Source organism: Ursus arctos, unplaced genomic scaffold (assembly GCF_023065955.2).
Source record: "Ursus arctos isolate Adak ecotype North America unplaced genomic scaffold, UrsArc2.0 scaffold_4, whole genome shotgun sequence".
NCBI lineage: Eukaryota > Metazoa > Chordata > Mammalia > Carnivora > Ursidae > Ursus > Ursus arctos.
In genome coordinates, this window is record NW_026623056.1 from 21,878,648 (window position 1) to 21,895,291 (window position 16,644).

At 36.1% G+C, this 16,644-nt stretch overlaps 1 pseudogene; it reads left to right on the forward strand.

Moving 5' to 3' along the window:
- Window positions 1–15,706: 15,706 nt before the first annotated feature.
- Window positions 15,707–16,051, forward strand: LOC113253535 (60S ribosomal protein L30-like; annotated as a pseudogene).
- The last annotated feature ends 593 nt before the right edge of the window (window positions 16,052–16,644 follow it).

The window sequence follows — 16,644 nt, forward strand, 5'->3', positions numbered from 1 at the left end:
TTTGGAGACTGGAACTATGACCAGCCGGATACTAGATTAAATAATTCTTGTGAAAAAAAAAATGCATGATTCCGCAGCAGGTGGCTGGCTGGGAGTGTGGCAGCTGATTGGAGGTGTAATCTGTACTAACAATACTACTGCAAACACCACGACTCTATTTGGTGCTAAAATAAAAATTCATATTCATTGCCACCTCTCTTTTCCCGGATTGCTATTTATCGTTAGCTTCTGTGACTTTTTTACACCACTTCCAAAGGCCAGCATGGTAGATTCTGCCAAAGACAGCAGTTTCTCTTGTGCCTTCCCTTTGCAGCATTATGACAGTTTGAAGGTCTTAGAAAAAGAAGTCTGCCCATGAATGTCCTTTTACCTGTATACATTTTCAGTTTTTTATTTTGAGATAACTGTAGATTCACGTGCAGTTTTAAGAAGTAAAACAGAGGTCTTAAATACCCTTTACCCAGTTTTCTCCAATGGTAACGGCTTGCCCTATACAATATCACAACCAGAAAACTGATACCGATACTGATACAATCCACTGCCTCGTTTTTGTAATTCATGTTTTATCATTTAAAAGTTGTGACTAATCCAATACTTTTTTTTCCAAATGCATGCTTATGTATGTGAATGGTAGTGAGTTGACATCACAAGAAGTCAAGTTGAAGATGGATGTCTGCTACTAGTAACATGGTCTCTTAAGTCCTTAAAATTCTATGGACTTCTTATGTTTGAACGTAAGGGTGGAAGGAAAACTCTTGGAAAGAATCAGGAAAAAGGAGAAAGAGTATCTTGTATGAGATTATACTCACAATATTTACTGAGTACTTGGGTATTGAACTCTATAATCATTATCTTTGTAACAAGAGAATGGACAGATGTATGTTCAATGGTACAGTGCTGGTCATTTACCCAGCCTTTCTCCCGTGCTGGAGGTAGAAGAAAGTAAGTCCTGCAGAAAAGGATGGTCATGAGGTGATGTGAAACTACTATCTGGATTTGCAGCCTGGCAGAAGTCCAAATTCCCTGAAGCTCTAAAGTTCTATTGATATTTGTCCTTAAAGGTCATGGCATGCAGGTGTTCAAAAACAAAAATCTAAGGACCCAAATTCAAGGGATTTAATAAGAAGAAACAGAAGTTACAAAAAGAAGCGGACAATGCATAAAGGAAGGTCCAAAGAAAAAGGAAGGAGGCATCAATCACTCTTTATAGAAATTAACGGAGCAGGATAAAGTTCTACAAGTCAGAAGGCCTGGACTGAAGTCACCACTTCGCACTAACCAGAAGTGTAACAATAAAACATTTATCTTCTCTTAAAACTGTATTTCCTGCAAAACAATGATAATAATATAAATGTGTCTCTTGCACATAATTTTTTTAAAAGATCAACTTGAAAATACCAAGATGAAATCAGACCAGGCATAGACATAAGGAATTGAGTATTGGAGCATCATAGAATAAAATAAATTACAAAGTCAATTCAGTTCATGGAAACTATGGGATCCAGGGTTATGTAAGGAGGACCTCAAAGGAGGCGGTATGTCTGGCTGTCCGATTGCATCATTTGCTTCTTCTCCCCACTGAGAAGAAATACTGATCAGATTGCTCAACCAATGGTCCATTTTCAGTCTTTATCTTACTTGACCTAATTGGCAGCATTTGACATAAGCAATCACTTCTTCCATAAACACTTTCTTCACCTGGCTTCCAGAACAATACGTTTCCTGATTTTCTTCCCATTTTATTAACTGTCTCTCTCCATCTCCTTTGCTGATTATCCCTCATCTATCCAGACTTGACATGTTTGAGATGCCCTAAGGCTAAGCCTCAGACCTCTTTTTTTTCTATTTACCTGCATTTTCAGGAATCTCATTGAGTTTCAGAGATTGTCCTCCACAAACTGAAGACTCCAAAACTCATCTCTCCAATCCAGATCTCTTCGCTGAACTTGTATAACCAACTGCCAATTCCATATCACCATTAGGATGTCTACTAGACTTCTGCAAGTAAACTTGCCCCAAATCTAGATTTTCCCCACCTCTCCTCTCCTCTTTCATTCCCACCCATCTTTCCTATATCAGTACATTACAAATGTTTCCTTTTGGTTGTTCAGACTAAAAAGACTTGAAAACACTTTTTAGTTCTCTCTTTCATACCATCTCCAGTCAATCACCAAATCCTGTAGTCTCTGCTTTCAAGGTATATACAGACCCCTACCACTTTCATTACCTCCTCCAGCAACTTTTCACCTGAATTTCTATCACCTGCCACCTGAATTACTTCAATGGCTTCCTAGTAGATTTTTGCTTCCTTCTGTTTTTACACTTGCCTGCCTACTGTCTACTCTTGATACAGCAACCACAGTGATGCTCTTAACTGTAAGTTGGATCCTGTCACTCTTCTGCACAAAACTCTTGAGTGGCTTCTTATTTCCCTCAAAGTGAAAAAAAGAAATCCTTGCAATTGTTTACAAAACCTCACAGGGCCTGTTCTCTCTTCTCTTTCTGGCCTCATATTCTACTGGTCTCCTCTTGACTCACTCTGTTCCCAGCACACCGGACTTCATGCTTTTCCTTGAACTCCCCAGGCATTCTCCTGCCTCAGGGCCTTTGCATTTGTCCTTCCCTCAATCTTGAAGGCACCTCTCTCATTTACCCATATGGTTTACTTCTTCACCTCCCTAAGCCCTTGGCTCAAATGCCACATTTTCACTGAGGCTTTCCCCTACCACTATATTTGATATTATGAGAACCTCGTCCCCAGCCAACACTCCCTATCTACTCTTTCTGTAATTTGTGTGTCCCAAAGAATTTTTGGAAAGGCCTACTTGTCATGCTGTTGTTTCTGTCCCCCCTCTGAAGTGAAACTGTCATGAGCAAATGTAAGGGAACTAACATGATGTGGCTTCTTGGTGAGTTACAGGTAGAGACTACACCAGGTGAGTTGTCACACAAAGGAAACTTGATTTGCAGCAAAAAAGGAGATCATGAGGATACTTTCAAAGCCACATCTTTATGAGTAGGGTGAGTGGGTTTCGTTGATTTAGGGTTAGGATAGATATTCAGAAAGTAGAGCTCTGTTATCACACGTAAAGTCAGGCATAAGATTGTGCAGGCTTGCTTAGAAAACATGCCTATACCTGCAACCTGGGTTATGTTAATGAAGTGTGTGCTCCTCCTCGGCCTGAGACTGTAACATTATAATGAAGCAGAGGTTAACTGTGGACAGAGGAAGGTCTATGGCTATGCTCCGAGAGCCAGTACAAACTGCATGGGGCCCTGGGCTCCTTATGTCTGGTAAGGAATACAGGGACTTGCTTGCTTTTCAAGCAGCCCTGGGAGTTTTTACCACTGATTTATTGTCTCTGTTTTGGTGAGGGTAGAGACTTGTTAGTTTGTGCATTTCCTTTGTTCCTTTAAAATCCTTAACTATGGACGTTTTTGCATTTCTTTGTAATTTGGACACTTCCTAAGAAGTTCTGCAGGAAGTGTGCTTGGGCAAGGAGAGCTGGTAGAGCCTGGATTACAGAGAATACTGGGGGTTGGGGTGGGGAGGAAAAAATAACATCCCTTGTGTCAAGAAAGCTATCTCGTGTCTTTCTTTTACTGGGGATCCAGAACTCTTTCTGCTTTCAGGAAGGAAATGTGCCTACTGCTGTTTTGTTCACTGTGTACCTCCAGTACCTGCAACAATGCCTTTCACATAGTAAGCACACAATAAATATGTATTGAATAAATGAGCTAAATAATCGATTAAGTAATGAGCGAATGAGCTAAATAATTGATTAAGTAATGAGTGAATGAGCTGACCTGAGAGCCAGCTGCTTGCAGGAGGAGAGGGCCAGACGTTCTTCTACTGTGAAGGCACCCTCCAGATTATATGAGGGGGGGGAAAATAAGCACTAATTAAAGGTCACTTTTGCTGGAATGTAACTGACCAACCTAATGTCACATGAATATGAAAAGGTATTAACCAGGAAAAAAATTCGGGGGGGAAAAAGAGACTCAGAATTTCCACAAATGCACCGTAGTCAGATGGACCTAAGCTCAGCTTGGGGAGATAGTGTCTCTACAGCTTTTTGGACGGAAAAAACTTGACATTGGTTTGTTCTACATTCATTATTAGATTGTACCAGCAACTAAGAGGCCATGTCTGAAATGGACCATTAAATATAGTCCTTTGCAGATTTAACACAAATTATATCACTCTGAAAAGGGCTTTTGACATAGCTTGGAGTTAAACATTTGCTGTAAGTGCCTCTGCTTATGGTAATAATTGACAAACCGTGCTTAGGTTAGAAGTGAGTAAGAGTTGTTTTATTAACTGGTAACATTACTGAATTCTTGAAAATTGCAAATTCTCGTCGTGTTTTAAAAACAATTGGATAAACATTGCAGTTGCTAAATAGCTGAGTTTATTGCTTTGTAAATGTAACGCGACAGATATTAAACTCTACTTCGCAGTTTCTTTCACCAACTTCAGTGGAATTTTTTTTCCTTGTCAGATATTAAAAGTTTAGGATTCTAACTTCCAAATTTGATTTTTAAAAGACATTGCTCAAAACTTGGTGAACGCATGAGGGAGAGTCTTCGTTTTCCTTTCATATTGTAACCGAACCGTCAGTTTGCTCCTTGGTGAGTCACGGATCCCAGGTGGAGTCGTCACACAAAATAAACTTTATTTGCATAAAATAAGGAATAGCTTCCAAAGCTGGGACTCCCGAAGAGGGTGAACGGGCACCTTTTGTTTAGGGTTTTGAATATTTAGATAGGGTAGCCTTGTCATCCTCTGCAGAGGCGAGCATAAGGTCACGCATGCGCCTTAGGGAGCGTGCCGGCACTACATTGTATGTTATATAAATGAGGCAACCGCTCCTCCATGGGTGGAGATTTTGTTTTAGTATTATAATGAGGTAGAGGCAATTGCTGGTTCTTCCAGGGGGTCACCTTACGGCCTATGTGCAGATGGAAGTCAGGGGTTTAGCTCAGATGATCTGGGTGGTCTGGGCTGGCGGGATGTCTTGTCAGGGCAGTCATCATCAGCTGAGCCTGGTTGTGGGGTTTCGTTTGCCTGAGGTAAGAGGTAAGCCAGAAAGAAGAGCTTAAGAAAAAATGTAAGACAAAGGTTAGTGAGTACAAGCAGGTGGGCAGTAAAGGTCCCGTCTTGGGGTCCAACCCCGTAACAGTATCTCATATTACTTACGTCTCTACCTTTATTTTGGGGCGCTGGGTTTTCTCTCTTTTCACATAAAGATTAGAGTCAATATTTCTTTCAAAAGAATTATCAGAAAATACTTTCGAGCTGTTGTGTTATTTTAAATCCACAAAAGGTAATGGGAAAATTCAGAGTTTATCAGTTTTGCTGACTTTGTTGCCATGACAGTTGGTAAAGGGAAATTGGTCTTGCTAGCCCCATTTACCTATACGGAAATTGGCTTGATTTGGTTCATAGAAAGGAAACTTAACTTTATTTCCATACCCTGCACTGACCAAAATAGCCATAACTTTGTGATCCATGGAGGTTCCTAACTGTAGCTACTAATTACTAAGTCTCTGTCACTGGGCTAAGCAATTTACAAACATTAATTCACTTAAAAAATTAAGTATTTTCATGTAAAGTCGTTCCATCTTACACATGGAAAAAGTAAAGCTATGGAGCTTATGTAACTTGCCAAAGTTCACACAGCTAAGAAGTAGCACAGATAAAATTGGGAACAGACAACTGTAACCACCAGCAGAATTTATACACAAATACTCTTCTTTTAACCTCTAGTTATTGCCTTTCAAACATGGGGTACAGAGTCATCAATCTGTTATTGAGGAATACCAGCAATGGTCACTTAAATAAGATTTACTTCCAAAGAACTTTATTGGTACCCAATGTGTGCCAGATATTGGGATAAAGAGATGAAATTTCTAGTCTATTTCTCTTCTGTAACACAGGCTATTGAAATAGGTGTTCTTTGATAACTGTCTAAAGAAAATGCTATTAGAATTTATAGACATAGCAATTATTTTCACATTGGAAAGAGTTGAAAACAATGACTGTCTACCCAAAATCTTTGCCTCCCTTCTTATATCACTGGCTTTATTGAACTTTTCATTCTTCTCACATCCCCATGGATGGTTGGACCCTTTGCTATATCCATTCATTTACCTTATTAATGATTAGTATGTGACCCAGCTATAGACATTGAGACATGGAAAGGCAATATGCTGTAGGGGACATGGAGTATAGGAAATACTTCTCCACACATAAAATATTAATCAGAGGATGATAAAACCTTTCTGACTTGGATATTTTGTGTTTAAAAAATTATGTCTAATTCATAACAGATTTCATGGAAGAGACAATATTGGAGATGGATTGGGAAGGAATGTATAGTGATAAATAGTACAAGGGCATCTCAGTGGAAATAACAGAGTAAACAGAAGTACATATTCAAGATTGTGTAAGATACAGTTGGGGACTGGCAACCAGAGTCTCCAATGTGGCTAGAACCAGGGATATGAGGCCAGATCATAGAGGCCTTAAATATCAGAATAAAGAGACTGGTCAAATTTTTACCTACAGGAAACAAAACTACTTAGAAGACTTTTGAGCAAGACAACCCCATGCTCAGTATCTCATCTAGACTAACCATGGCTGGAGAAGATGTCAACTGAAGTGCTTGTGGTTATTAACATCTAGATCGATAAAATGACCACATGTATTTCAGCATATTATTAATAATTAATCATGTGTTTAATTAGCTTTTATTCAGAAGCTAGGCAGGCTAATAATTAATCAGATTCCTAACAGGATGAAAATAATTTAGACTATAAATGTACAAAATGTACCAAAATGTCAAAGAAGCAAAATATTCATTTTCCTATCATGTAATTTTGCCAGAAAATCTCTAGAATGAGGAATGTGAAAGAAAATGAAAGATTGACTACTGCATGCTCTAGGGAACAATTTATGCTCCATGGAGTCTGCATTCCACTGTGGCAGAGGAAAGGAGCACTTTGTCTTTATAATTTAGACTATAATTTGGGTTGTGATAGGGTGACACTAAGTGGCTGAAAAGGGAAAGGCTTAGTCAATAGAAATCAAAATAAGAACAAAAACTTGCACTTGTGGTGACATTTATGACTCCCAAGCAACAACCCGAGGAAATTATACTCGTAGTAACTTGGAATCATTAAAAAAAAAAAATCAACAACTAGCAATTTCTTTCCTTCTGAGTAGCTTAAAATCCTTACAAGTGGATGATAAAAGCCAACAGAAATTGAATCATATAAGCTGAATTGTTAAATAAGATATTTTCTTTCAAAATAAAAAAAAATTAATTCTCTATTAAATTTCTTGATTCAGAGGTATATTTTTGAATGCCTTTTTTTTTCTTTTCTGGTGTTATCAATAACAATAATAACAACAATAATAAAATAATTTTTTTGCTGTTCAGTCTATAAAATGGACTTTCAATGCAATATTTCTGAGTAAATTTACTCAAAATTGTTCAAATAAATACTTAACTAAAATACTGCTTTTGGAATCCTTTAGGAAATAGCTACATGATGGTGGAAGGAAATATATTTCCTTCTGGCACACTCTATAGTCAATTTGTGTTATTTCCAGGAAATACTTAGTGTTTTTAGAACTGATTTTTAAAAAGCATCTACATTTTTACTCACTGAAAATTAAAAGGACTCCCTAGTCCAATATTCATTCATTATTTATTTATTCAATAATTTTCATCCAGTAAATACTAGATTGAACCAAATAAAATTATAATCTTTATTGGTTAAAAATGACTAAACATTAGCAATTACATGTCATTCCACCCACTGTTTAGTAAGTACTTCTGGATAATGGTGATAGATATATGGTATCTTTCTACGTGGACCCCTGATCCTCTGACATGTGACCCATCAGTCTAGTACTAACAACCCCACCGGGGCAGCCCATTTTATGTTTGGATAATTCTAGCAAAATGACGAATTTTTTTTTTCCTAAATTGAGCTGAGTTCTTTGTTTCTGAACCTCTGCACATTGGCTCTAGTTCTGGCTTTTGAACCCCCTATGCACATAAAAAGCTACTCGGTTTCATGTATCGTTAGTCTGCAGATATCAGAAAACCGACTCTGCTTTTATTTCCGCTTCTGTCTTGTGGTTTTATCTTCTCTGGATGAAACATTTTAGTTGCTTCGCCTGAAATGTGGTGATCCCAAACTGGCATTGGAAAATGGCCAGGGCATCTTCCTGTTGTGTTTCTTCTCTGAGCTTCTGTAATATCCCTCTCTTCTGGCTTTCTTCTTGCCTCTCAGAATCTCTTTACTTTGCTCTGGATTCTTTTTTTCTTTTTAATACTAACCCCTTCAACGTCAGTGTTCCCAGGACCCCATCCTCAGCCTTTTCCCTTGTTCACTAAATGGACCCTGGATACAGTATCCTGTCTTTGGGCTTCAAGTATCATCTGCATGCTAAATGTTTCCAGCTCTAGCAGAAAACTTTCTGAACTGCAGACCTTTATATTCAACTGTCTCATAGGTATCTCTACCTATATCTATCCTTCCAGCCGGACATATCCACACTTACTATATCCACAATACACCATCTTCTACCAAGCTGTGATTTATTCTGTATTGTCTGTTTTTTCTCCACCCATTCTGCTACTAGAGGCAGAAACAGATGTCCTCAGATACCATAATTCTCATTCCTTGGTTATCTCCCTCTCTCCCCTCTCCCACACACAAGAGGTGACAAAGTTATAGTAAAACTATTCTTCTTACTCTCTTCGATGCATCTACTCTTGGATTTTTTGCTACACGAGAGCTGGAACCTATCCGCCAGACTCCTATGCTCCCACAAAGGTATTCTCATCTGTGGGTGGCTGTTAAAATTGGTGTTTCTGTGGGACTTTGAGGACTGGAATCTCCTGTTTTGCCAATTTGCTGATGTCACTCTGTTGTTTGATTTTTGAATGTTATATCAACCTTACTTTTCTAGGATAATCCCTAATTGGTCTTAACATATTATCTGTTTTGGTTTGGGTTTTGGTTTTGGTAGCAGCTTTATGGAGATATAACTCACATATCATATGTCATCATTTAAAGTGTAAAATTCAATAGTTTTTAATATATTAACAGAGCTGTGCAACTATCATCACGACCAATTTCAGGATATTTTTATTACTCCCAAAAGAAACCCTGTACTCTGTAGCTATCATTCCCTAACCCTCCAACTCCTCTATTCTGGGAAACCACAATCTGCTCTCTGTCCCCATAGATTTCTCTATTCTGAACATATAATATATATGGAATCATAGCATATGTAGTCCTTGTGATTGGCTTCTTTGACTTCACATAATGTTTTCAAGGTTTATGAATATGGTAGCAATATTATCACTTCACTCCTTTTTATGGCCACATAATACTCCATTGTAGAGTTATGCCTTATTGTGTTTATTCATTCATCAGTTGATGGACATTTGGATTGTTTCCACCTTTTGGCCCTTATGAATAATGCTGCAATGAACATTCATATACAGATTCTTCCGTGGACATATGTTTTAATTTCTGTTGGGTATATACATAGGATGGAATTCTTGGATCAAATGGTAACTCTATATTTAAGTTTTTGAGAAAATGTCACACTGTTTTCTAAAGCAGCTGTACTGTTTTACATTCTCATCAGTAGTGAACAAGGGTTTTGACTTTTTCGTATACTTGCCAACATTTATTATTAGCTTACTTTTTGATTCTAACCATTCTACTGGGTGTGAAGTGGTATTGCTTTGTGGTTTTGATTAACACTTTCCTAATGACCAATGACTTTTAACATCTTTTCTTGTGCTTATTGGTCATTTGTGTATCTTCTTGGGAAAAACATCTACTTGAATCCTTTGTCCATTTTTAAAATTTAGTTGCATTTTACTATATGAGCCCTTTATATATTCTGGCTACTTAGTCCCATATGAGATACACAATTTGCTAGCAAATTCCTCCACTGTGTTGGTTGCCTTTTCATTTTTTTGATAGTGTTTTTTAAAGTAGAAAAAAAATTTTATTGGGTGCCTGGCTGGCTCAGTCAGAGGAGCATGAGACTCTTGATCTCAGGGTTGTGTGTTTGAGCCCCATGTTGGGTGTAGAGACTACGTAAAAATAAAATCTTTAAAAAAATTAAGTACAAAATTTTTTAAATTTTAATGAAGCCCAATTTACCTTTTTTCCTACGGTTAGTTGTGTTTTAATTGTCATCCCTGAAAAAAAACAGTGCCTAATTCAAAGATACAAAGTTTACACATTTTTTTTTTTTTCTGAGAGTTTTATAGTTTTAGCTCCTGCACTTTGGTGCAATTCATTTTAAGTTAATTCATCCATATGGTACCAAGAAAGCTGCAGAAATTTAAATTGTTATCTTATATGTAATGTGTCATTTTTCTCCGCTTCCAAGATATTCTCACTATCTTTGCTTGTTAGTTTGATTATAATTTTTATTCACACGGGTTTCTTTGGGTTTGTCTTACGTGGGAGGTATGGACCTTTTTGAGTCCATAAATGAATATTCCTTATCCAAAATGTTAAGGGCTTTGGTCATTTTTTTTTAATCTTTTTTTTTTTCCTGTCCTTACTCCTCTTTTCCTTCTGGGCACCAATTATGCATATGTTAAGCCATTTTAGATTGTCCCAAAGGTCTCTGAGAACTTGTTCATTTGTTTCAATCTTATTTTTTCTTTTCTTCAGATTGGTAATTTATACTGATCTATGTTCAAGTTCACTGACATTTTCCTCTCTCACCTCCATTCTGCTGAAATTTCTTTGTTGTTTTCTGTTTCTTTACTGAGATTTCCTATTTTTTCTAATATATGATCTTTTCCCCATGAAGCACACTATAATAGCTACTTTAAAGTCCTAACAGGTCATTTCAACATCTGTGTCATTTTAGCTTGACATCTGTTGATTGCCTTTTTCTTAGAATAGCTCACAATTCCTATTCTGTGTATGTCAGTTAATTTCGGATCATGTCAGGAAAATTGTGAATGCTTTATTTTTATACTGTGGATTCTGCTATAATTCTTTGGAAAATATTTTTATTCTCCTCTTAGCAGTCAATCAATCCAATTATTTTTAGATTATAAATTCTGTCTCCTTTTCTGAGGATGGTGGCTCAAGTCTCAGATCAATTTCTTAAAACGTTACTCCATTGTTTGAGTCAGTCCTGTTCTTAGTTGGGCTGAGACTTATGAGAATTCATTCCCAGAATTAACAATTCTTTCCCTAGCTCTTTGCCATCTACGCACATCCCCAGCCCACCTATTTTCCTTTTTTTGTTTCCTGTGGCCAGAAAAAAGTTGGAACTTCCACACCATATCAACCTGAAGTTGTGGTTTACCTTCAAATACTTCTAAAAGAAAACAAATAAACAAACCTTGGAAACTCCCCCATAGTGTTGCTTCTCCATACCAACACTCCTTTCCATAGTCTAGAGTTGTTTTTCTTTGTTTGTTTGTTTGTTTTGCGTAGATGTTATAGCTCTTATCAACAGTAGGGTTGGGCTATTGGAAGTTCAAATAACTATACCAGAACTGAAACTCACGTTGTTTGGTTTTGTTTTTTGTTTTGTTTTTTTGTGGGTTTTTTTTTTTTTTTGTGTGTGTGTTTTTTTTTTGGTAAAGTATTCTGCCCCCATTTTTTTTTTTTTTGATCCTATATTCCAGAGAGAATTACATATAGTTCTGATTAGAAGGAAGGAGAAATGGTGTGACAAAAGAAACAGTATTCAATTACTAATCCTACACCTTTGGTATATGAAGAAGCTCATGGTATAGAGGAAAGAAAATCTGAGTTTTATTCTTATTTGTAATTTCAAAAAATAATTAATTACTAATTGTTTGTGCTTGGGAAAGTCATTTTGCTTTTCAGAGCATCAATTTTCCTAGGAATGTATTATCAGACCTTTTTGCAGAAATCCTTTATAAACTCCATATTTCCATAGAAAATAAGGGGTTATTATATTCAGAATCCTGACCTAGCTTTCTTAATAAATAATTTTGTTTGGTATGTTTGATTATCAAGAAGCATTTTAGCATTTTGCCAAAGTCAAAGAGAAACCTAAGAAGCATGCAGAGACTGGGTTTTGATCTGTGACTTAGTCTACATTGTTGCCGCCCCATTAGTTGAGGCTGAAATAATCACCGTCTGAGGATCCATCATGCCCTCTGAGCATATTTTTCTTTGCTTAGTTTTCAGGCGGGCCTGGAATTAGGGATCTAAATTAGAAATTATCCTATCTGCTTATTAACTTAGAGATCAGTTTCATTTTTTAGAGAAAGCAATTAGGAATATGATGAGCCTGCAGTAAGAGAGGCTGTCTGAAAGCTCTTTATGGTTCTCATCACTTAGAAGAATAGCTAAGCAATAAAACACATCTGAAATTTATGGATTTAAGACTTAAACCATGGTGACTATAATTTTTTATTTTAATAAGCTTTTTACTCCTCAGTAAATGAATAAGGAGTAATTTTTAAATTACATTTGCTCCGTCATGCAGTTACTTTATTTCTGCTTCCTTACAACATACCCATTTGTTTGTTAGAATTTGTATTCACATATTACTTGTAACTGGCATATAGGTAAAAAGCTATGACAAAAATAATTCATTTGGGATTTCAAGCCTTAAGTTTCACTTAATTTTAGGAAGGAAAGGAAAGAGAGGAAACAAATGACTTTTAAAAAGATAAAAGTATTTTTTATCCTATTATAAACTATTGATAGAGTTTTAGACTGGAATTTGAAATTACTTGATAATACCTGGCACTTTATATGAAGCGTTATCTGATCAATTTCTTTGGCAAAACCATTTAGCAATGAAAACTGAAATATATTCTGCTTTAAGGTATTTTATCAACGAATTCCTGCATATTGTATTTGAAATTTCATGTTTGGGTGGTACATATGAATGCAGCATGATAAATACCAAAAATTATTCTTATTGAGAACCTCAGAATTTCAATGGCTATGAATAATTTATTTTCCTTTTTATTTCAGAGTTTCAAAGAACCTGTCAATAACTCTAGCTTTAATATAATTTCACCATCTTTATGTTTTACTAGTAATTCTTTTCTTAGTAACATCTCTAGAACCACAGTGTGTGATTTGTTACATTATTATGACCCAGATATTCATCTTTGCTCTTTGAAATAGGAAGGTCCTAGAAGTGAAGTTAGAAGAAGTGTCTGGGTTTCTGTTGTAAGGTTAGCTGAATGCTTTTAATAAACCAAGTAACCTGCTTTCCTACCACTTGAAAATGGAGAAATCCTGTTGCCATTACCATCAACAGAAGTCTGAATTAAAAGCTCTTTGAAAACATTAGTGTACTTTCCTATGATGTCTTGTGCATAATGAGCATTCCTTATACAAATTATTAGAATTGATTTAGCCCTAAGAGAATTGAAACCTCAGTGAAAATGGTGGGCTAAAGTAGTATAAAAGTCCTCCCACTATGAACAACTAGAGATGCTGGATTTAATACAACAATATATGAAATGTGTGGCTGAACTAAGAAAATGGAATAAAAACCCCCAGGTGGTAGAAATGAAAAGTGGTCAGTTCATGGGCTGAATCTCTGGAAACCATAGGGCACAAAAAATAGAAGCATTGAGTATCAGACTCAGTGTATGTAGCACTTGGAATTTCATGACCAACTTTAGTTCATTTATATAAGAAGTTGGAAAAAAGATAGCTACATATAGCTGGAGCCCTAAGAGAATTGAAACCTCAGTGAAAAGGTAAACTAGAATAAAATCTATACACTGACACAGGAAACAGATAGACAGCAATGAAGCTTCTCCCTGGCTAAATTCTGGATGGGGAGAAAAAAAAAAAGAAAGAAAAAGAATTTGGAAACCTGAACTCAAGTCTTTGAATATTAGAGTCTAAGTTACTAACAACTACAAGATAGAGAAATTCACATCTCAATAATAAAGATAAAAATTCGTTCCAAATCTGTGAGTACCTAACAAAGCAAATATGAAAACATTTTAAAGAGACATTCCACCATCAGATCACAAGAAGATCCGACAGAAGGAGGTCTATTGAAATATCACAATAAAATAGGGGAAGATTATTAAGAACTGAAGAGTGAATCATAGAATTGAGAGATAAATTGGAGAAAATCTGCAGCAGACAGTGAGATAGAAACATGGAAAAGTTCAGAGACGGGGAGAATAGATTGAATGAATGCCCAACACACGTTTGATAGGAGTTCCAGGAGACAATATGGAAAGTAACAACATAGTTGTTAGAACACAACATAGTTGAGACTTTTCAGAATTAAAATTCTTCATTTTTTAAGAAGCATAAGCTCCAGAAAGAACACATAATTCCACACTTAGACATAATTGATTAAAACTTCAGAACGTTAAATCAAAGAGAATATGTAAAATACAACTGAAATAGAGAAGATGTTACATAAAAAGAACAGTTAATTAGACTGACTATAGATAGCTCAACAAAAACAATAGGGGTCAAGATTATGGAATAATATCTTTACAGTGTGGAAAGAGAGTAACTGTGAACCTATAATTCTCTGTCCAGCTAATCTCTCAAGAATGAGGGTTATATGAAGAAAATTTCAGATAAACAAAGGCTGAGAGAATTTTCCCCTGACAGTCTCTTCCTTTAGGAAGAAGGATTTAAGTCCTGGGAGAAATGGGATGCAAGAAAATTTTGGGAAATATGTGAGTAAATAATCTTATAAGCTTTGTATTGTTTGTGTGGAAAGCAAAGCTATTGATTAAACTTTAAGTAAACTTTAGAAGTTAAAATAACCACAGAAGACTATAAATGCTACTGTAAAACTGAAATCAGTAGGGACAAGAACAAGACATGAGTTGTATTACACTAAGATTAATCCAGTGGAAGAACAGGAAAGAGAAGAAGCGTAAAGAAGGCATAGTATGGAGAGAATAATACTACGTGTACAAATAAAGTCATCGAGTGAATATAGTAAAGTTAAGCAGCATTATAAGTGTATTAGATGTGTGGTCACATTTAATTCTTACAATGTCAGGCAACAAGCATCATAAACATGTCATTTTATAGATTATGAAACTGGCAATGCAAATGATTTAAATAATTTGCTCAAATTCACATAGCTAGAACTCAGAGGGTCTGGGTCTGGAGCCCATTCTGTTACCACCATAGTTTCTCTATATACAAAATTCAGCTGGTGAAATAAATCTAGTTATCACTAATTAATACGTAAATGGTTTAAGAGAGTAAAGTATAAATGATATAATATTGCCTATTAAAAGACTCTCAGAACAGATTAAAAGAACAAAAACATCAAAATATGTTATTTACAAAAGAAAAGCCTTACATAATAAATAATAAAATAATTAATAATGAAATTATGAAGGTGGGAAAAGATATCAAACAATGTCTAACTAAAGAAATGCTTACTTTATATTAATAACAAAATAGATAGTAAAGCAAAGAAAAGTCTTACAAGGAGTTAAGATGATCATTATATGATGAAACAGGAATAATTTATCAAGAAAATAGACAATACTATTAAATTGCATTTTCAAGATGAAAGCAAAAAACCTGCAAATCTAAAGAGTTACTTGGAGAATATACAAACAATCAGCTTCCTTCCTTTCTCTCTTCCAGCTATTTTGGCAGCTGCTCTTGGTTGGGGCCATCCTGCACCTAAGGCAGGATGATGGTGCCTGCAAAGAAGACAAAAAAGTTCCTGGTATCGATCAACTCTAGGCTCCACCTTGTTATGAAAAGTGGAAAGTATGTGCTGGGGTACAAGCCGACCCTGAAAATGATCAGATATGGCTAAGCCAAACTGGTCATCCTTGCCATCAACTGCCTAGCCTTGAGGAAATCTGAAATAGAATACCACGTCACATTGGCCCAAACTAGTGTCTATCACCACAGTGGCAGTAATATTGAATGGAGCACAGTATGTGGGAAATACTAGAGTATGAGATTGGCTACCATTGATCCGGGTGATTCTGATAACGTTAGAAGCCTGCCAGAACAGACTTGTAAAAAGTAAATCACGCAAAATTTTTCTTTAATAAAATTGACCACAGCTTGTTTTAAACACACATCCATACATAATCAGCTAAAGAATAGCGTTATCTCCTCGATATTTATATATCAGAAAATAGTCATAGCATAATCTTCCTCTAGTTTTATCAATACCCTTTGCTAACACTCATGCTCAAAATTAACAAATCAAACTTGTTCAGAGTGCAAGGGATGAACACTTTAGCCAAAATTTCAAACATGCCTTGGACATAGTTCTAATGATGTCTCAATGTAAACAACTTATTTATGAAAACTTTCCTGATTTTTCCAACTAGGTACATCTCTCCTTATTTTGAATCTCCAAAGTTCTTTGCTTATATTACTTTATTGAATATGTCTTACATTAACTTGGTGGTTCTCAACCAGGGGCATTTTTCTCCACCAGGGGACATTTGGCAATGCCTGGTGACATTTTTGGCTCTCATGATTGTGGGGAATCTTGTGGTGGGTAGAGGCCAGAAACAATGCTAAGCATTCTAAAATGCGCAAGGCAGTTCCCCACAATAAGAAATTCTTTGGCCCAAAATATCAACAGTGCTGAGGTTGAGAAGGAGAAAC